Genomic DNA, 21106 nt, shown 5'->3' with positions numbered 1-21106 from the left:
CAAAGATTCTTTTGACCCTGGAATTTAAAAGAAATCTTTATCTGTCCCCGCCCCCTACCCAAAACTGCTCACCTTCCCATTTCCTGTCTACTTCTCAGGGTAAAGCAGTTCCTCCCTGCCTCCCTCCCTTTCTTCCTCCCTCCCTCCCTCCTCTTCCTCTTAGTTTCAAATTCTGCCAGTCCTCCTCCCGCTATGGCCCTGTTGTCTGGCCTCATGCCTCTTTTACCTGCCACAGTTTAGAGCCTCATTTCCTTTCAGACCACTGACTCATTGCTGGTCAAAGATGAATGGGTACCCATCTGGGGCAAGATGCCACTCCACAGCCTATAGAACCCTACCGATCTGGGGACCACATCTTATTAGTCACTGACTTCCCACAATCGGGAACAGAACGAGTCCTCTGGAAATGGTGAAGATGAACAGACAGACATACAGAAAGATGCAGAGAAGCAGGTGCCAAACACTCTCCCAGCCTCCACCTCTCCTTCTCCATCCAGCCCACCTACCGGCATGCCCCAGCACCTCTTCCTTCAGGAGTAAACCAGGTGCTGGGGCTCCCCCTGTCACTGACATCAGCTGAAGGCAGAATCTCAGCTCTGTGTTCCTAAGGCCCTTCCTGCTTTGCATCCTGCCCACCTCCTTTCCCTCCCTCATCTGTCCCTGTCTGGACCTTCTTACACTCCAACCCCACTGGCTTCCCCCTATCCCAGGACATGATGGCCATGTCAGCACAGCAGTACTGCACCTTCCTTTCTCCACTCAGCAAAGCCCTGTCCATACTTCCAGGCCAGAGAGATGCCGAAGGGCCTTCTTCCCCTGACACCTCAGGCAGCCATTCAGGTACCACATCTGTACACATCTTTCTCCCAGACCAGATGGGAGGCTGCAAAGGACAGAATTCGAATCTCTCATACCGCAGGTTCCCCAGCGCCTTGGATGGCAACATAAACTTGGGACAGTTTATGCTGAGTGAGTGAGTGAATGAATTAAGAGATGGACAAACGGACAATGGCCACCTCAAGTTTCTACCTCCTCATATCAGAGATTTTCACCTCTGTTTGAGCCACCCTGGCAAGCCCCAGTTCTGCCTCCCAATGTTGAACTGGTCCTCCTTGCTGTCCCTCCATGCGTGGCTCGGCCCTCCACCACCGTGCTGACCCGGCTGTCATGGCGCCCCATGCCCTGCTGGCCACAACTCAGGTACCACGCCTCAGCCCTGGACCCTCTCAGACAAGGAAGAAGCCTGGCTTCTTCTCTCCTGGTCAATCTTTCTTTAGTTTTTCCTTTATAAAAAAAAAAAAAAGTGCCTACCACTCTGGGGAGGAAAAAAGAAAGTTGATTTTATTTTGTCATTGAAATAGAGCTTCACTTAGATACACTGAGAAGTATAATCATTTTCTTTCTATTGAGAGGGGATGGGTTAAATAAGTCTACCATAGAATATGTGTCAGCAGGTAAAAATAAGGCAGATCTTTTTTTAATGATATGGAATGCTGTCTAAGATTGTTCTGTGAAAAAAACAAGTTACAGAACAATGTATAGATTGCACTATCACTTGAATGCAAAAATAACACACACATAAATAAAATGATATGTTCCTCTCCACGCACAAATGTATAAATGCATACAAATCATCTAGAAAGATACACATTAAATGTTAATATCGTGACCTCAGGGAAGGGGTCCAGAATGGGGGTGGGGGGCACAAGGAAGACTGAATTTTATAGTAAGAATGTGCTCCAAGAATCACATTAAAATCAAAATTTAAAAATATATATAACCATCTTGAAATATAACAAATGCTCATTCTGTTAATGCCTCTTAGATTGGATTCTTCTCAATGGGCTCAAAATAAAAGGTGAGTCATCACTCCTCTGAAACAGCCTTTTCTTCACAGAACTGAGACACATGCTTAGTTTCAGAATGTGAAATCAGGCCATAATTCAACAATCTAGAAATGCAAAGTTAAGGTAAAGTAAAAACGAAAAGGTTTGGAGGCAGATCTGAAAAGGCAGCCCCACCCTGCACACACTGCTGTCGTGCTCTGACCCCACACCAGCCACAGCACAGGGACCCGAGGCAAAGGTGCCCCTTCCTTCTTTCACCATTTCCAACTGGAAACATTACATTTTTCAACAGAGAAATTTAGTTTTTGGGTATTGATTCCCATAGTTCTACATTGTATTAATTTCCCCTGCAACCAGAAATTCTCTCAAGGGCCCTGGTTTTCGAAGTCCTTTCAGAAGCATGGACAAATAGAAATCATCAGCCATGCAGAAATAGGTACGAAATAGAACCATCAGTCAACAGAGCAGAGAGGCCTGCCTTGACACCTCACGTGCCCGATGGCTCCTGGGTCCCCATCTGCACGTCCACCCATTTGCTAGAAAAACTGACCAGCAGGTGCCTGATCAGAGCAAGATTTGTTGACCACGAGGTCACAGTGAGACACCAGCTCCGACAACCTGGGTATAAAGCTGCTTAGGGGGCGCCTGGGTGGTGCAGTTGTTAAGCATCTGCCTTCGGCTCAGGGTGTGATCTCCTCTGCTGGGAGCCTGCTTCTTCCTCTCCCATTCCCCTGCTGTGTTCCCTCTCTCGCTGGCTGTCTCTCTGTCACATAAATAAATAAAATCTTAAAAAAAAAAAAGCTGCTTAGGATGAAACTGGCAATTTCTACCCAACCCTGGGACTCCAATCAGATGAGTCGGCTTGTTCTCCAGGTGCAGGGCTAAGAATGACACTGTATTGTAGTCAGTGAAAGTCCGATTAACTCTACAGAGATGTGTTGCAAGGGAAAGATATTCAACTTGGAAAACACAGCAGGTGCTGAATCTTAGAGGCAATCAACGGTGCTCTCTCTCCCTGGGAGATAGAGTCACTGTTAGGGCGAGCAAGCATTTGATCTTCTTGAAAAGACCATTCCCATGTGGGTAGGAAAGCTTCATATGACCTCAATGCAGAGGCACTTCTGAAGATCCAGCCAGCCTGAAAGAGAATTTGACCTCCCAAGGACATGTCTACAGGGATGGAATGTTCTGGTGGGTCTGCCTTGGCTTTCTGGATCACCAGACTACACAATTTCTTGCTGGCAAGAATGAAAAGCTTTGGGTCCCTGTGAGCTTGGTTAAACAGGAGTCCACCCTTGAGAGGTGGAGCTCCTCTGGTGTTCAATTCTGGGGACTCCTCCTTAGGAACCATGAAAACCTTTACTGAGTATCCCATCAGACATCTCCCCCACACCTTAGAGAAAGTTGTTCAACAGAAAATATTCTCCTTCCCATTTTACTTTGTGGGAGATGCTCTGAGAAAGGACAGATTTGCCCAGGCTCACCAAAACAGTTAGTGACAGGAGTCAGGAAATGGACTCAGGTCTTTGGATCTCAAGGTGCTTGCTGAAACTGCTACCATCTTGGTGCAAAGTCAATGGGTACACGTGGGCGCTTTTCACAGCATCACTTCCCTGCCTCAATGAAGGGGTCTGAGTTGCTCTGACTTGTCCTCCCTAATGGAGAAGAAGCAGATGAAGAGGGAGGAACAACAAAAATTGGAGAAGATCTAGCCTAGGTGCGCCCTCAAGGAAATTCACCCACAGGTCACACAATTGTGAAGCTTTGCTCAGTGCGGAGTTACATCTAAATGAGGTTTAATATCTACTGAAGGGGCACAGTTATCTGGTTCTTAATGGTTGTTCATCACAGTGAAATCAAAGGCAAAACAAAGGACCTACAATTATACACGGCCCCCCCTCCATATAGACAAGCACACCCAAATAAAGTGCATGGGTCCTGGGTGAAATCTCCGGGGCCCTAAATCTCAGGTGCACAGCTGTAGGCAGCCTGACCCTCTGGAGTGGGGACCCTCTGATATCCATATCAGAATCAGGAAACGGGTTCAGGTCCTGACTTTGTACCGCCCAGCTGGAGACTCAGGGAAAATCCCCTAATCTTCTAGGTTTCTTTTTCTTTATTTGTTAATTTTTTTTCTGAATATAAAAGCTATGCACATTCACTGTAGAAAATGTGGAAAGCCTAGAATAAAACAAAGAGGAAATAATCTGATAATTTCATTGCTAAGAAGCAAGCGCTGTTAATATTTTGACAAATTTCCTCCTGGTCTTAGTTTATGCATACTGATAACTGCTATCACATTTTGAGAGACAAGTGGAGTGTATACCAGAAACACAACTTGCTGTTGGCTTTTTTTTTAGTCCAAAATTGCATCATGAGCATCCTGCCGTGTCATTAAGAACTCTGAGTAAGTACTACTTTCAGGGCCATATAATACTCCACTATAGGAATGCATCATAATTCGGTTAACCACTCTCATGGTTAGATTGCTTCCCGTTTTGCATATCATGAAAGATGGAGAGAGACATCTTTGTAGCATGAAATGTTTTCTGCATCTTGGTTTGTCTTATTAGGGTGGATTCTAAAGGTTCTTGTTAGATATTTACATTTCAGTTTCTCTGAAAAGATTCTAACAAATGCAAGGTTTACGAACTCAAATGCCTCCTGGGGTTAGTTGGGGAAATGAGTTCAGCTGGCTGGATGTGAGAAGAAGAAACAAAAAACCAGTGAGTGTGAGCCATCAGAGGCAGCAGCTGCCCCGGGGCTCCGGCAGGCGGCTGCCATGTGGGATGGGGCCAGGGTGCTGCTGGACTGCCCAGTGTTCCAAAGAAGTCAGAAATCCAGAATTTCTGCTAATGTGTAAATATTGGCCACAGAGGTCTACTTGCCCCTTCAGGCTGGCCAGAAGCCGGCCACAGCCTCTCTACAGTGGGCAACTCTTTTCTGAGAGCCTGGAGGGTTTCCCTGGGCCATGAGGGGTATCTTGTGCCCATCAGGGTGCTGGTGTGAGGCTCCAAAGCAGGCCCAGGGGGTGATCCACCAAGACCACACACAGGGTTTTGTAGTTTGCACCAATTTTAAAACTCCGTTATTCCTTCCTTTTGTACCCCTCTGGGCTTCTCCCTATACATGGAAATTTCCTTAGCACTAACCTCTAAGGCTTAGCCGACACCTGGAAAGCAGCTACTTACAGATGCCCGTTTCATAAGCAGAATCACAGAGGCCCCCTTTCCACTCTCCTTCTTGATAACTCTGGCCCTCTAATCTCCAGAGAGCAGGTGAAATTCCTGTCAAGTGAAATCCCCAGGGTTCCGGGGTGCTAAGCTTCCTGGGAAGAATCTGCTTTTCCAACCGGGCAAGTGGCTGAGACCTCCGGATTTGCCGAGGCTTGCTTGCGAGGGACACGTGTGTCCGGGAGCAGGTGTGTGTGGACACGCGAGGGCTCTCTGTCTCCAGGGCCTCGTGATTCTAAATGGGCCACATCACAGCTCTGACAGCCATCACAGTGGTGCCTCCAAAAATGAGAGAGAAAAAAAGATTCTGAGAACCCAAATCCCCTTTCACAAAGCCCATGGAGGTGCCTTTTCTGCCTCTGCCATCTGTCATCACAAAATTCACAACAGCTCCCGAGTCTCACGACACGGACATTTCTGCAGGGGTCATCCGGAGCAGTGCAGACGCCCTGACAGCGAAACAATGTGCAGCAAGGTGAAGACCGGTGAGAAAATCCTGCTAAACAAACAAGAGGGGTCAACGGCTCAGAGAGCAAGATCCACTTAAACCCACTAATTGGAAATAATTCCAAGTTTTTCAGACATTACGTAGTGACAATAAGGTGCAAACACCGGATTAGTGGCCTCGAAAAGACAGAGAGCTTTTGTTCCATCTTTGTAAGAGCAGAATTTCACCCTGTGTTTTGAAATTCCCATCAACTACCCTGTGTGAATTTAGAAGTTTACAATTTAATAACATAGCCAGGGTTACACTTTGAGTTTCCCGTTCCAGGTCAAGAAGCAGAACCTATGCAAGGAAGGATGTGGGGGAAGGGAATCAACGAAGCACCGAAAGTAGCCGGGGAGCCATTTTCATTCCGGTCGTTCTCAGAGGTCAGCTAACCAAATGGACACCTTAAACTGCCATCCCAATGGGAAAAGCCACGTGTATTTTCAGGGTTTGGGTTTTGGTTGTTCTTATGTTTTAAGTTAGTCTTGTCAAGCCATATTTGTCAAGGACCTTAGTCCTAGACCAAAGTTTGTTTTGTTTTGTTTTTATTGTTCTAATATGCTGTAAAATTTCATTGAGCTTTATAAGCAACCTAAAAGAAAAGAAAAGATTTCTGAAAATGCCTTATGAGTCTGGAGTCTGGTTTCGCTTGGAAATTATGAAATTTTGCAAAAATCAATATTGAAACAAAGTCATTAAAAAAGAAACATCTTGTTACTCATAGAAGCCCTTGTAGAATTTACTATGGGCTTGGTTTCAATAGAGTTACATTTACTCCCAGCATCGCCCCCACCTCGGAGAACATGGGAGCCACTGGGTAAAGCAGGGACATTTTAATCAACCAGCTCCATGTGTGGTCCCCAAGATGGAGATGGGGCCAGCTGCCACTTCCTGGGTGTTCTTTGCCACAGTCTCTGTGAAGCACTTGACTTGCACAGAATCACGCAGCTACAGAGAGGAGCTAGGCTTGGACCCAAGTCTGTCTGTCTGTGTCTCTCTAGAGCTCCTGGTCTCTGCAGCGCAGGCCTGTGTGGAGGTCTGTCCCAAGAGGAAGGCTCTTAGGTACCCCCAGCATTCCATCTTCGCACAAAGATCCATGATCTTGAGTTAACGACACAGTGATGCTCTCCAAAGACCTGTGAGCAAGCCGGGGACAGCAAGCCATGTCTCAGCCCAGGCCAGGCTCAGAGTCTTTCAGGCCGAAAAGACCTGAGGAATTAAGGTGATACACAGGCATGCCGGCTGCTAAGAAGGTGCAGCTGAGGGGGTGAGGGACCTTTCCCTAGGAAAGCCTTTAGACAAAAATGCAAAGTGGCCATTCTGGTGACCACAGAAAGGAAAGCTGGCTCACTGGACAAAAGAGCGAAGTGTGAAACCAATGCTGCAGAATCACAAACAGGAAGTAGGAAGGGGACGATGGGGTTGGGGGCCAGGAAGGTTGTAGGAACCGGGGTTGAGGTTACTGGAACATCCTTTGGCCAAAACAAGGCTTCCCCAGAATTCCCGAAGCTACCTCCTCTCTTCCTTCTTTGGGGAGACCGAGGGGTGCCTGGGGAGACCTAGCATGGTCTGACAGGCCAGGAACCTCGATGCCACCCTCAGACACAAGGTGAGCTTCACACATGCCTTTGCCTGGGGTGTCACTGAGCGCCAAACACCAGGTGAGCGTATACCCACTGACGAATAAGACCTCAGTCCAGCCATGCAACCCTCCTGTTTGCGGAGCACCCTAAAATTAGATTCCACAAGTTGGAAATGGAATCAGGTTTCACCTTGGGCCAAGCCCCCGGCCATGTGCAGCATCAGAGGTCAACGGCAGCTGCGTTTCCTCCTCCCTACTCCCCGGGCGCCCAGTTGGTTTTCCTCCTTCTCCTTCCTCCAGGTGCATTCCTGCCACAGCCTGCCGAGAAAGTCTTCCTTTCACAGCGTTCTGATGAATAGATTGTCTGTGTTTTCTTTGCATTCTTTTTAATGGCCTGGACTAGGCTCCAGCGACCCAGCTGTGCATGTCAAATAAAATGTATTGGGGTCGGATAGATTCTCACATAGCACTGAAATGCACAACGCATGAAACAAAGGGCACCCAACCACAACATGCACGTTCTAGAAAGCTCCGCTAAGAACTGTAACTGCTACAAAAGCCACCCGGACTGCACGAGTACCAAGTCAAATGGCATCATTTCATGTCATTGCTCCATTCTTTCTCTCTTTTTTTTTTAAGGTTTTTTTCAAATATAGTTATGCAAAAGACTTCTGTTTTTAATCACTGTGCAAATACTAACATTTTACAAAGCCCAGCAGATAAAATCAGCCCAGGTTGAGCATCTCCTGCACACGAAGCTATAACTGATTCAGCTCTGCAATCTGACCTTTAGTTGTCGGGTAGAAATGGAGAAGCGTATTTAGAGAAATGGTGAATTTATTTTTATGTTATATACAAAGGTACTGCCCCTCGTGAAGCATGTGAACTCTCGTCAAAGGAGCAAATGTTTAAAAACCGAAGGAAAATAAGAAGGCAGGTTTCCTGTCTCATGCACACGGAGGAAGAGGGGTCTTTTAAACCTGTCATAAAACAGGTGGGCTCAAGAAATGCAGAAAAGGGTGCGTGGAAATATACTCTTACTGCCACCGTGATATTTTAAGGAAATAACATTTGTATTTTGTTCCATTAACTACATGAGATCAGCTGAAGCCATAGGGAAAGTACATGTGTTTACACCCCAGCCCAGAGTTAGCTTGTTGCATCTGACTTTCTGTTCTGGTTAAAAACATCTCTTTCTTCAGCCTGCTGTTGTATATACCCTCACAGCTGAGGACAGATGTGGCTAGCAATGCCTTGTGACACAAATGCCAAGCAACAGACCGCTACCACAGGCTCACGCACCTGCAGGTGACATCACCAGGCTCTATCTTACCCCAGAAATCTATTAACATGCAGAAACAGGTGTCATCAAACCAAAACCCACTCTTAGAAAGCATTCACCTCATCCGCCTGAGAGTGGAAATGACAAACGAGATGCCGAACTTCCACTCACCTTCCATGTGTGACTAAGAGGGCAGGGAGCACCCCCTCCCCACCCCCCATGCAAACCTCGCAGGACACCTGTTCCCTGACATCCCAAGGATTCCAGATGCAGCCAGAACAAAAGCTCTGGAGGAAACTCTGCTCCCTGAATGTTGCATTTTCCTTTGTTTCAAGGTGTTTAGTCTTTTCTCTTTAGCAAAAAAGTAGTTAATACCAGGTTGTGTCTTTACTGATATCTTATCCCTAAAATGGCCTTTCTCTTTGGATCTGTAACCAGGCATAGAGAAGGTACTGAATATATGTACAGAGACATTTAAAAATTATATATCTGGGATTTATTTTAAAATACTTCAACAGGAGGTGAACAGCAGTATAAAAATAAACTAAAATTGTCAAAATGTTGATAACTGTGGAAACCAGGAGATGAGTAACTGGGAATCCACTATGCTATTTCTCCTTGTGCTTGAAATTTTCCATCATCAATATAATTTTTTTTAAAGATTTTATTTATTTATTCGACAGAGATAGAGACAGCCAGCGAGAGAGGGAACACAAGCAGGGGGAGTGGGAGAGGAAGAAGCAGGCTCCTAGCAGAAGAGCCTGATGTGGGGCTCGATCCCATAACGCCGGGATCACGCCCTGAGCCAAAGGCAGACGCTTAACCGCCGTGCCACCCAGGCGCCCCCATCAATATAATTTTTAAATATGTAGCAGCATTTCCAGTTGCTGGGCCAGCTCCTCCTCCTCTCTCCTTAGTAATAGAATCCCAATTTTGTTCATGTAATTCACCCTCCTCTCTGGAGACACTGAGCCAGTCATAGTCATCCCAATCCTCCTTGCTAGTTTTAGCCTTAGGGATGGACAGATGGTTCATGTGGCCAATGAAAGAAGAAGGGAAGTCTCTCGAAGGGTTTCTGGAAAAAAAGTTCCCATGCTGCTACAAAGTGGCATATAGGAAGAGATGGGTCTTCTTCTTTTGCTAAAATTTGTTGCATCTGCATGTGACAGCAAGAACCTCAGCAGCCATTTTGTGACCATGAGGGATTCAGCCAAAGACAAAACCAGTTTGCTGAGGGTTGCAGAGAAGAAAGATCAAAGCAACCCTGGTCTTTGAGGATGTCACTAAGTTACTGAAATAACCACCCTGAAACTGCCTCCCTTCAGGAATCATTAAGTGAGAAAACAACCCACTTACTGTTTAAAACAGTTGAGCCAGGGTTTCCTGTTACTCATAGCTAAAGGCATCCTACTTGATACAAAATAACTGTTCAATGAATGAAAGGAAGAATGGATGAAGGCGATGTGCGGGGAGAATTACCAGTCTTAGTTGCATCACTTGAGTCTAAGAAAAGTCAGCGTTGTTGCAATCCCAAATAAGAGTTGCGATTTACATTCCATTTCACCTCAGTACACAGGATCTCCTCTCTTATTTCACAGCACACATGGTGTATTTTATTTCTTTGGCAACCAATCAGATACTTCCTGGTATCTTCTCCTGTAAAGCTGCTCTTTGATTATTTTGGAGCATTTCCTCAAATGGCACCTCGTATTCATAACTATGCCCAGGTCAGTGGGGGCTCCAGTACACTGGAAAGACCATGGTCTTCATTCAGTGTCTCTGTGGTTTGGGACAAATGCCTCAACCTCCTGAGCATTAACGTCCTTATCTCCAAGACAGAATTAGTAATGCCCGTCTTAGGGGCCGAGAGAGTTAAATGGGGAAGCATGCAGCAAATCATCTAAAGCAGGGCACAATGCCATTTCATCCACATCAAGACTGGTTTTAAGGTCAAGGGTAACTCTTGGTAACTGGCAGAATCACTTTTTTATTCTTCTACCCTTGCTTTCACGCATACAAAAAAAAAAAGTAACAAACTTCCCTCTTTATGAACCGTTTCACTTCTAACATCTAACATGTCTTTTTTCCCTATCTACTTTCATCACAGAGGACATGTGATTAAAAAGAAGACCGAGGGACGCCTGGGTGGCTCAGTCGGTTGAGCGTCCAACTCTTGATCTTGGCTCAAGTCATGATCTCAGGGTCCTGGGATTGAGCTCTGGGTCAGGCTCTGTGCTCAGTGGGGAGTCTGCTTGAGATTCTCTCTCTCCCTCTGCCCCTCCTCCACTAAAAATGAATAAATAAATCTTTTAAAATATAAATAAATAAATAAATAAATAAATAACTGAATCACAATGATGTACATCTGAAATTAATTGATTATTGTATGTCAATTATACTTCAATAAAAAAATGTTCTGGAAATAGATAGCGGTGATGGTGGCATGACATTGTGAATGTACTAAACAACACTGAATTGTACACTTGAAAATAGTTAAAATAGTAAATTTTATGCATTTTTTACCATAAAAAATAATTTAAAATTTTATTAAAAAGAAGAAAAAAAGATCCCCAATGGCTTCCTTTCAAACAATATAGGTCCCTTGGAGTCAGTCAACTATCTCAAATGGGAGAGAATTTCTTGGAACACATATTGGTAGCTCCCGTCCCTACCCCACCAATGCCTGGCCATCAGGTGTAAAGGACTTGGGGTGGGAGCAGGCTGAGCAGAGAGCAGTAGTCTCTGAATCCTTCACCCTATACCAGTGGGACAGGGACCACTGCCTCCCTCCCCTTTCTCAAGCAAAGATATGGAACTCAGAAAATTCTGGTCCCTCCTGGATCACTTCAGGTTGGCCACTTCTCCCCTGGGGTTGAGTGGGCGCTTTCCAGACCACTGCCATGTGGATGGCCCTCGATGATTTCTGTCATATCATCACAGCATGTACTCAGATTTTACTTAAGTAAATGTATTTTTTAATAAAGATTTTATCTATTTATTTGTCAGGGAGAGAGCACACAAGCAGGGAGAGTGGCTGGCAGAGGGAGAAGCAGACTCCCTGCTGAGCAAGGAGCCTGATATGGGGCTCGATCTCAGGACCCTAGGATCATGACCTGAGCCGAAGGCAGGCACTCAACCGACTGAGCCACCCAGGCGTCCCTTAAGTAAATGTATTTTAAACAGAAATTTTCCATCAGCATTAACTGTCCCTTCCAGCCCAAACGTCGTTTAATTGCTTTCCCGCCAGGCCATAGCCCCTGTGAGTGACCAGAAAACAAGCACTCCTCTCTGGGGCTGAGTCCATATCAGAGATGTAAACCACATGAAATCATCCTTGGGACTCCCAGTGGGGTTGGTGACACATTTTAGGAAACATGTCTTCTGCTGGGTGTCAGAGGTGTGAGTGCAAATCTCCACATCCCCTTGGTGTAAAACCATCACATCCTGCCTCCTTGGTGAGGATACAGTAAGTCTCTGCCTGGACAGTCACCAACAGCTACAGATGGGAGGGCGTCTCGAATTTGTACTGGCAATGCTAATCATATCCTCCACCTGCCATCTGCCTGCCAATCTCCTCTTCCTCCTCCAGAAGTTGCCTCCAGCCCATCCTCTGGAGCCTGGCATAGCCAATGACACCCCCCCCCCAAACACACACGTGCATACATTCATGCCTCACTACATCAAACACTTCCCTCATCACCCTTACCATCCAGGATTCCCACCAGAGTCACCAGAGGCAGACCTGGGGGGCTTTCATCTTTATCTATTCATGGTAGATAATAAATACTAGTTGAATGAAGAAACAAATGAATTTACATTCAATTGGAATTTTTTAATGCCCTAGATCTTATTTCTTTTTCATTTTAAGGTTTTATAAATGGGAAGAGGTGAGAAGAAGACTGGAAATAGGACAGTCAAGGTAAAATAATCGACTGCCTTCCAATTACCTGTCACACATCAACAAGGCAGAGCCCTCCCATGTGTCTCCAATGACAGCCAAACTGGGGGTGGGAGAGGGCTGGCTCCAGAAAGTGACAAAGAGGCTGATTGTTGATTTGTACTTCTCCACCGTTGCACAGACAACCATAAATGCATTCTGGGTGAGACGCCATTTAGGAGAGGCTACCATTCTCTCCTGCCCATTAGCATGATTAATTGAAAGCTGATTTGATTTCTATGCTTAAGCAAAGAGGCAAACAAAAGAGGACAAAGAGGTTTTCAGGAGAGTATTTTGTCAACACAAAAGCCAACATAGCATGTGAGCCTCTTAATAACGGATTTGCTTCAATCTCTGCTGACTGAACACATGATACATGCCAGGCCCCGAAGATCAAATGAACACTGGGCTGACCTTCAGAAGCTCTCGGTTAGGGCAGGGTTTCTCCACCTTGGGATTATTCACCTTTGGGGCAGGATAGTTCTCGTGGTGGTGAGGGGCTATCCCACATGCATTATAGGACGGTTAGCAGCACCCCTGGCCTCCACCCGCTGAATGCCAGTAGTTGGGACAACCAAAAATACCACCAAATGTCCTGGGGTACAAAATTCCCCAGTTCAGAGCTCCTGGTCTAGAAGGAGTGTGAATCAATAACTGCAAGATGTACCACCAGGTAAGAGGCCAACATGGTTGGGAATGTGGACAGGGGAGCAGTTCGTTCCCTGGAGGAGGAATGCTGTGGACATCTGCGGATGCCTACACGTGAGGCTATAAATGTGCCTCCGTCTGTGCCTCTAACACCCCCGCCATCTCCACCCACCACAAACTCGAAGGGGGAGGAAGCTGTCTTGTAGAACAGAACAAGCCGCTGTGATAAGCAGTCACATCTACCTTATAAAAGACTCAGGAGTGTAAATTTACATATTTCATTCTCTACTTGGCACTTGAGGCTCTACCAACCTCAGCAGGAAGCAAAATCTAACTGATAAGATACCTCAGGAAAAAGAAAAAAGAGCTACCTTGCACGATTCCTTTCCCACTGGGCCCACAGCGGATGGCACATGTGCTTCCCCCTTCAGGAGACCCCTCAGGTCCTCCACAGGCCCAGTCCTCTGTGTACAGAATGTTCCAGATGCATATAAATAGCGCGAGCCACATAAGAGGCCAAAATGTCTTTCATACAGGAAAAAATAACCTATAAATGTGGCAATCTGGTGACTGGAAGGGAGTAAATCTAGAATTTTCTGTGGCTAGTTTAACAGAGGCTTGGGATTACGTTTTGCCAACTTAACTCTACATTAAAACTTGAGAAACATTCTTCAGGAAGACGGGGTGTAGAACCTTAAACCAAGTTTGCAGGTAAAGCCATAGAAAATCAGCCTGTGGACCAGTCCCCCCAACACATCAGGCTGATCAGAGAACCCCTCTGTCCTCTCCCACTTAACAGAAACAATACCAGGGCCTTAGTAAACTCTCCTCCAAAATGGGTGATGACCAGTTTCTTGTTCACTATAGGTGATCTGTTGGACCAGGGCATTATGGTACCAGTCAAGAGAATACAGAGAAGGACCCTGCACTTCCCCCACCCAGCTTGGCTCATAAACACTAGCCTAGACTATGGTTCATGATCTGCCTCCCCTGGGCCTGGCAGAATGGCAGCTCCTCTCAGCACAGTGAGGAGTGTGCTGGTGATCTTCATCCAGGCTGGTTTCCCTGTCTGCCCTTAGCCCCGGTGCCCTGGGCTGCAGCCCATTCACTGGGTGCCTGGGGCCCTGCCCCCTGCGCAGTGCTCGGTGGCAATCAACCAAGTGGGAGTTGGGGTGACACCTGCCACATTTGCCTCAGCAGCCAGGGGGGTGGAACGCAGAGCTGCTTTCTCACTACTCTCTCACTGGTGAGATCTGGAAACAGCTGCACCCCATTCCCCGGGTCTCCAGGGAGAGACCAGCCAGCCGATGAGTTTTCCAGATGGATGAGATGAGCAGTGCCTCCTGGAACGTGACCTCAGGCACCTGCACTGGGGACCTCAGCTCCACGGAGGGGAGCAAGCCAAGCCCAACGTGTCGTCCCAGCGCCCTCTGCAGACTCAGTGAACCACAGAATGGAGGGCCGGCTCTGGCAGCCCCCTGCCAATGCCCCCCTCCCTGGCAGCAACCTAGTGAGTGAAAAATAAGGTCAAACCCAACTGCCTCAGGCTAAACTGCCCCCTAAGAGGGCCTGGCTCCAGCACCTTTCAATCTGAAAAGTCCAGGGTTGACGAAAGTTCTGACTGCACCTGTGAACCGGCTCACATGGGAAGCCTTAGAAAGACCAGCAAGTTAACCTGCATGCGGTTACACACCTAACAGCTCACGTTCACTGAAAACAATCAAGTGAGCAAAACTATGAAACCAATGCCTCACCCTGAGCATACCAAACACAACATAATTCCCTACTCAGAAGCACTTGGACACAGGACGATTAACGTGGCCTCAGACAAGGTGGTCTCACACAAGACTGGCCCAGGCTCTCCCCTCCCTTAGTTCTCTTTAATTCAAGTTCATTGAAGTTTCATTCACTTACAGTAAAATTCCCCTGTTTCAGCTGTTACAGTTCTGGGGGAAAAAATATACAGTCGTGGAACCCTCACAACCAAGATTTAGAATATGTCCATCACCTCCCCCCCAAATTCTTCATGCCAGTTTCTAGTTAACCCCTCCCCCTACCCACTTTTCGTCCCACGAGTTTCCTTTTTCCAGAATGTCATACAAGTGGACTCACACAGCATGTGCATCTTGCAGTCTGGCTTCCTCCACTCACAGTGATGCCTTTTTATTGCCGAGTACTATTTCACTGCACAGATGGGCCATAGAATGTCTATCCACTTCCCAGGTGAAGGGCATCTGAGATCGTTTCCACTTTCCGGCTATTGTGAACAGAGCCACTATAGACATTTGCATAAAGCCTTTGTTTGGGCACATGTTTTCATTACCCTCGTGTTAGGGCTACCTGAGAGTGGAGTCACTGGGTCACATGGTAAGGTGATGTTTAACATTATAAGAAACTCAAAGGATCCTCAAAGTGGCCACACCATTTTGCTTTTCCACCAACGGTGTAGGAGAGCTGTAATTTCTCCGTATCTTCATCAGCAGCCTCATACTGTATTGTCAGGATTTTGTGGTTTTGCGTTTTGTTGTTTGGGGGGGGGGTTTTTTTTTTTTTTTTTTTTGGTGTGTGTATGTTTAAGCCATTCTGATATATGTGTAATAGTATCTCGTTGTGGTCTTAATTTGCATTTCCTTAATGACTAATGAGGTCAAGCGTCTCTTCATGTGCTCATTTGCCATCTCTTACACCTCTTTTGCCATCTCATTTGTGTCTCTTTGGTAAAATATCAGCTCAAGAGTTTTCTTGCCCATGTATTAAATTGCTTTCTTGTTAAAGTTCTGTAGGAGTTCTACACATATTCTGGATACGAGTCCTTTATCAGATATGTGTTTTGAAAATATTTTCTCCTGGCTTGTGGCTTGTAGTCTCTAAGCAGTGGTTTTCACAGAGCAGATGTTTTTAATTTTGATAAAAATCCATTTTACCAAATTTTTTTTCATAGTTTATGCTCTTTGCATCCAAAGCAATCTTTGCCTTGCCCAAGGTCACAAAGATCGGCAGCTATGTTTTCTTCTATAAAGTTTTCAGTTCTAGGTTTTATTCTGTGCACATGACCCATTTTTGTTCATAGTAGTACATGTTGTAAGGTAAGGGTTGAGGGTTTGGGTTGGTTTTTTTTTTTTCTTTAAAGGGTGTTCAATTGTTCCAGTACCATTTGTATCCTTTCTCCATTGAATTATCTTGGTGCTTCTGCTGAAAATCAATTGATCATATATGTGTGGGTCTGCTTCTAGACTCTTCATTCTGTTCGAGTGGCCTATCTGTCCTTTCACCGGCACCACACTGTCTTGATTCCTGTATCTTTATAGTAAGTCTTGAAGTCAGGTAGTGTAAGTGTTTCAACTCTTTCAAACTTGCTTTGGCTAATCCAGGTCTTTTGCCTTTACATATAAATTTTTTAATTAGCTTGTTGCTCTAAATTAGCTTATCATTATACAAAATATTTACATTTATGTTTTTATGTTTGAATTGGTGTTTTGTCAAATCTCTGGATCAATTTAAGTTAGGTCCTTACCCTTTTGAAAGTAGGGGGGTGGTCATTCTTCAGAGATACCACAAAAGAAAGACTGACCAGTTCCTTCCAAATGCACCCACACAGAATGGCTTTGCCAAATGGCCTTGGCTCTAAGCGCTGGGTTGTGGAGTCCACGTGTTCTGATGTGTGAGGGGGACAAGAATGCAGTCTGCCTCTCCAACCTGCTCCCTGATATAGAAAGGAACAGACACAAAGTTGAGGTCAGCCCTGAGCCTTAACAACAGAAAGGAGCATGGTTCCTTGACGCATTTTTGAAAACGAGGTGACATCTTTTCCATCCAAGGGGCCCCTGGAGGAGTAGGAGTTCACTAATGCAGAAGAGAAGGGAAGTTAATTCTTCAAAGGAAATAGCAAGAGCAAGGGGCCGAGCAGGCAGGAAGCTCAGGGCTGCAAAATTTGAGGAGACAGTTTTGGATATAAAGCCTGGGGTCAAAATTCTGTTCCCTGAGCACAGAGGCCGCTGGAAGCTTTTGAGTGGGAGGGAATAATCAGATCTGTATTTGAGAAAGATCCTCTTACTGGCAGGCAAAATACCCTCCCAGAGATCATCCTGTGGGTGTGGCACCAGACATGTTTGTTTCCCCCAGGTTTGACTGGGGAAATGGCTGAGAGCTTGGGCCAGAATGTCTTTGGAGAATAAGGCCACCAAATTAAAATCAGACAAGGGATCAAAGGGGATGGGAGAGGCACAGGAAGGCACATTCACATACCCCTTACTCCCCTGGACCCTGAAAAGCATCTATGTCTCTCCAGGCACACCCACAGCCCCGGGCAGAGCTCTGCTGTCAGAGGCCAACAACACACCTGCAGCACTGGAGGTCCTCACGGAGTCAGACCATATAACGCAGACACCCTGTGAGCATTTGTATTCTGCTCTTCAGGGGCAATATTTTGTGTTGAGGTTATCTTTAAAATGCAACCTTCCAAAAGATGGCGTCGCTTTTAAGATTATGCCATTGGGGTTGAATAAATTTCTTGGCAACCTTGTGTACAAATCTGGTGGGGGCCTCACTGTGAAATCTGAAAAAGAGACAGATGGAACAGTCGGCCAGAAAGCCCCAGTGACAGAAACAACTATTCCCTGGAAGGGGGAAAAAAAGGGCAGAAAGGCATCTTTGTTTATTTTTACAAAATTTGGAGAACAACAGTGTCCCCCAGCTGTCTCCACAAGATCAAACCAGCTCCAAATGGGAGTTGCTAGGTATTTGCCAACACTTGAAATCAAAGTCCAACAGGCCTGATGGCCCTGTTTCTTGTCTTTCCCTCCCTTTGTATTTCAAGATGACAATTTCATTTGTTCATTGATGCAGCCTGTCCGTTCAATAAGCATTCTGATTCATCTATGAACTTCAAACTCCACTTCTAATCTAAATCAGAACACAAAAGTACATGACCCCTTCACGTCTTGCTAGGCCCTCTGGCTCATTCAAAGCAAACACTCGAGGGCAGTCTCAGAATGTCATTTAATCATGGGGTCTGCATTTTCAGCGTAGGCCATGCCCTCCAAAGTCCAACTCAGGGATCGTCAAACTGTCAACTCGCCCACTTCTCTGGGACTGATCACACGCAAGCTCTCCAATCCTCCCTTCCCCTCGCCAGCCCTCAGGGAACACCAAAGCCTGTTAGGGGACTGGTACCCGTAACTCCGAAATTAGGGTTAAGGCACAGGCCTGGGACAGGGTACCAAATTTGGCCTTTGTTAGGGCCTATAAGAAACTGATAGAAAGTGTCAGTTGTGGGAAAGACATCTTTAGGCTTCATCTAAAAGTCAAACCTCTGTGAACTTCCATTTAACTGAACAGGGCCAAGTGGAAAATTTGCTTCCCTCCTTATTTATTAAAGGAAGACAATCAACAGAAACAAAAAACAAAATAATTCTGTCGGGGGCTAGTTCACCACTCTCCCACCCTGCTTCCATGGGCTATTCTTCGAAACGTGGACACAGGTGCCATGTGCAAAAATGCCACGCTGTTGGCTTACGTGGCCTCTCTGTTGTATCAGAGAAGCCAGAGCCAAATGTAAGATGATCACTTCTGAGCCACTTTGTCTCTGCCCAGGAGCTCCCACCAGGAGGGAGCAGGCTTCTCCGGGCTGCTGCACAGTGACAGACAGGAAGAACATCTAAACTCTCTTTCAAACTTATAGAAAAAGAAAAAAACAAAACACCCACACAGTGGGGAACAATTTCCCCACTGTGTGGGTGGTGGGGCCCCAAGAGCTGTTATCTGCAAAGGGCACTTCTGGGGGTTACCCAGCTGTCACCACTGTGTGGATTCCACTCGAAAACCTCAAGCCAAGCCGTGGGGGAATGAACATCAAGAGACAATTTTTCCACTCTGTGAAAATGACTTGACTTTACAAAAATAAATTAAAACACCTTGATAATAAGTGAAATGTGTGCGGGACCTGTTGTCAAAGGCACAGTCGGTCACGGTCGATGCTCTCCCTTGCTTGGCACGTCTCTACCATCAGAATATGACTTTGTCATTCTCCACTTCCTGACCCCTCAGCACCTGACCCCACATGACATCTCTCTCTCCACACACACACACACACACACACACACTCCCATACCACACAACCAGGTCTGGCGTTATTGGTCTAGCAAGAGTTAGAGGCAGAACCAGCATGTCTGAGGCAGGTGGGAGTCACTGGGGTGGACATGTGTTAGTACGGGAACCAGGGGAAAGGATGTTCTGACTCTGTTCATCATAACAAGGGAGATTTGATGGCTGTAGCAAAAATGCAGAAGTATAAAAACAAAACTGGGCATCCTTTGGGCCTTAAGTCCCTCTTTTGCCATGCAAGGACTCCCCGGTTCCGGGCTGTTCTGCCCCCTGTGTCTATGGCAGCCCAAGAGGCACTGCCTGCCCACCGAGTCTATAGGATTCAGTGATTCCTCTCCTTCTCTGCATACTCACGTCCTTGAAGTCCCTCCATCCCGCTCCTAAGTGAACCCACCCTCCCAATGCTGCCATCTGGAGCCACGCTCACCTCCTCCCTTCCCTTCATCCCACCCCCATCTACTACAGGAATCTCACACCATTGCTCTTGGTCCGGGTCCTCCTGTTAGAATTTGGGAAACAGACCTGGTGATTAGAACCTCAAGCCCCAAACCTTGTTTCCAAAAGTATCCTTACCCACACAAAGAGGACCTAGGAAGCCCTCAATTCCAGCATCTGGGTTCTGGGTAGACATGACAATAGAAATGGAAACCATTTCTCAATAGCAACTGTGAGGTTTGAAGGGGACCCAGAACTACATACACTTACGCTACAACCCCATTTTAAAAAGTAATCAACAGAAGAACAGTATGGCGATTCCTCAAAAACCTAAAAATACAATTACCATGTGATCCAGCAACTCCACGTCTGGGTATATACCCAAAAGAATTGAAAGCAAGGTTTCAAAGAGATTTTTATACGCTCATGTTTATAGCAGCATGATTCACAATAGCCAAAGGCAGAAGCAACCCAAACGTCTGTTGACAGATGAAAGGATAAGCAAAAAGTGATATATATATTTATATATCCATATAGATATATAGATACACACACACACACACACACACACACACACACACGTAGTGGAGTATTATTCAGCCTTAAAAAGGAAGGAAATCTGACACATGCTACAACATGGTTGACTCCTGAGGACATCATGCTGAGTGAAAGAAGCCAGACACAAAAAGACAAATACTGTTTAACTCGACCTATATGAGGACACTATCAAATTCAGAGACAGAAAGTAGAATGGGGGTTACCAAGGGCTGGAGGCAGTGGGGGTGGGGAGTCAGCGTTCAATGAGTATTGAGTTTCACTTTGGGAAGACGAAAAAGTTCTAGAGATAGATGTGGTGATAGCTGCATAAGAATGTGAATGTACTTACTATCACTGAACTGTATACTTCTTAACCGTTTTTCAGGGTTAAAATAACAAATTTTATGTTAGGTGTATTTCACCAAAAAAAAAAAAAAAGTGGTCAACAGAAAGATTGAAGCTTCAATTAATCGAAACAAACTAGCAGGATTTTTTTTTAAAGAAGAGACACAACCAGAAACCCACACTCTTCATCTTCCTCCTTCTGAGGACAGAGGTGGGTGACAGGGTCAGGCAGCAGGAGGGACAGAAGAGTCTCCACCAACCCAGTGAGGTATTGGTAACCATACAGAACGATGCCAGGCGCCTGCCCTGGCCGAGGGCGGGGTGAGCAGGAATCTTCTCCGCAACACAGGCCTGACCCCCACATAAACACAGGGGCAAAGTCACCACCCAGCCTTCCGTCGGGTCTACCCGGCTCTGCTATCTTACCTGACGTCCTGACTCGAAAAGACTGATAGCTGGCAAAAGTCCCTCAGCCTCACCAAGGATTAAAAAGAGGCTTTCTTCTCCAGCTCCATAGAGACTCTGAGTTTCTGCGCCAGTTAGAACTCTCCACAGAGCCGCAGGGTAACCCTCACCATCGCAGGAACAAGCACGTTTGTTTTCTGAACTAGAGCAAGACCTTAGCTTTCTCAGGGAAGAGGCACCTTTAGCTCTCATGCGGAAGGAGG

The 21106-nt window shown here is 46.1% G+C and overlaps 1 protein-coding gene across 1 annotated transcript in view; it reads right to left on the bottom strand.

Annotated features, from left to right (window-relative positions):
- The window catches only part of ACOXL (acyl-CoA oxidase like), a 317436-nt gene that overhangs the window by 209420 nt on the left and 86910 nt on the right, over nucleotides 1–21106 (bottom strand). The gene's annotated exons all lie outside the window — the stretch shown is intronic.

Source organism: Ursus maritimus, unplaced genomic scaffold (assembly GCF_017311325.1).
Source record: "Ursus maritimus isolate PB19 unplaced genomic scaffold, ASM1731132v1 scaffold_6, whole genome shotgun sequence".
In the NCBI taxonomy this organism is placed as follows: Eukaryota; Metazoa; Chordata; class Mammalia; order Carnivora; family Ursidae; genus Ursus; species Ursus maritimus.
The sequence above is the reverse complement of the archived record's forward strand: the minus strand, read 5'-3'. Positions and strand labels throughout refer to the sequence as shown.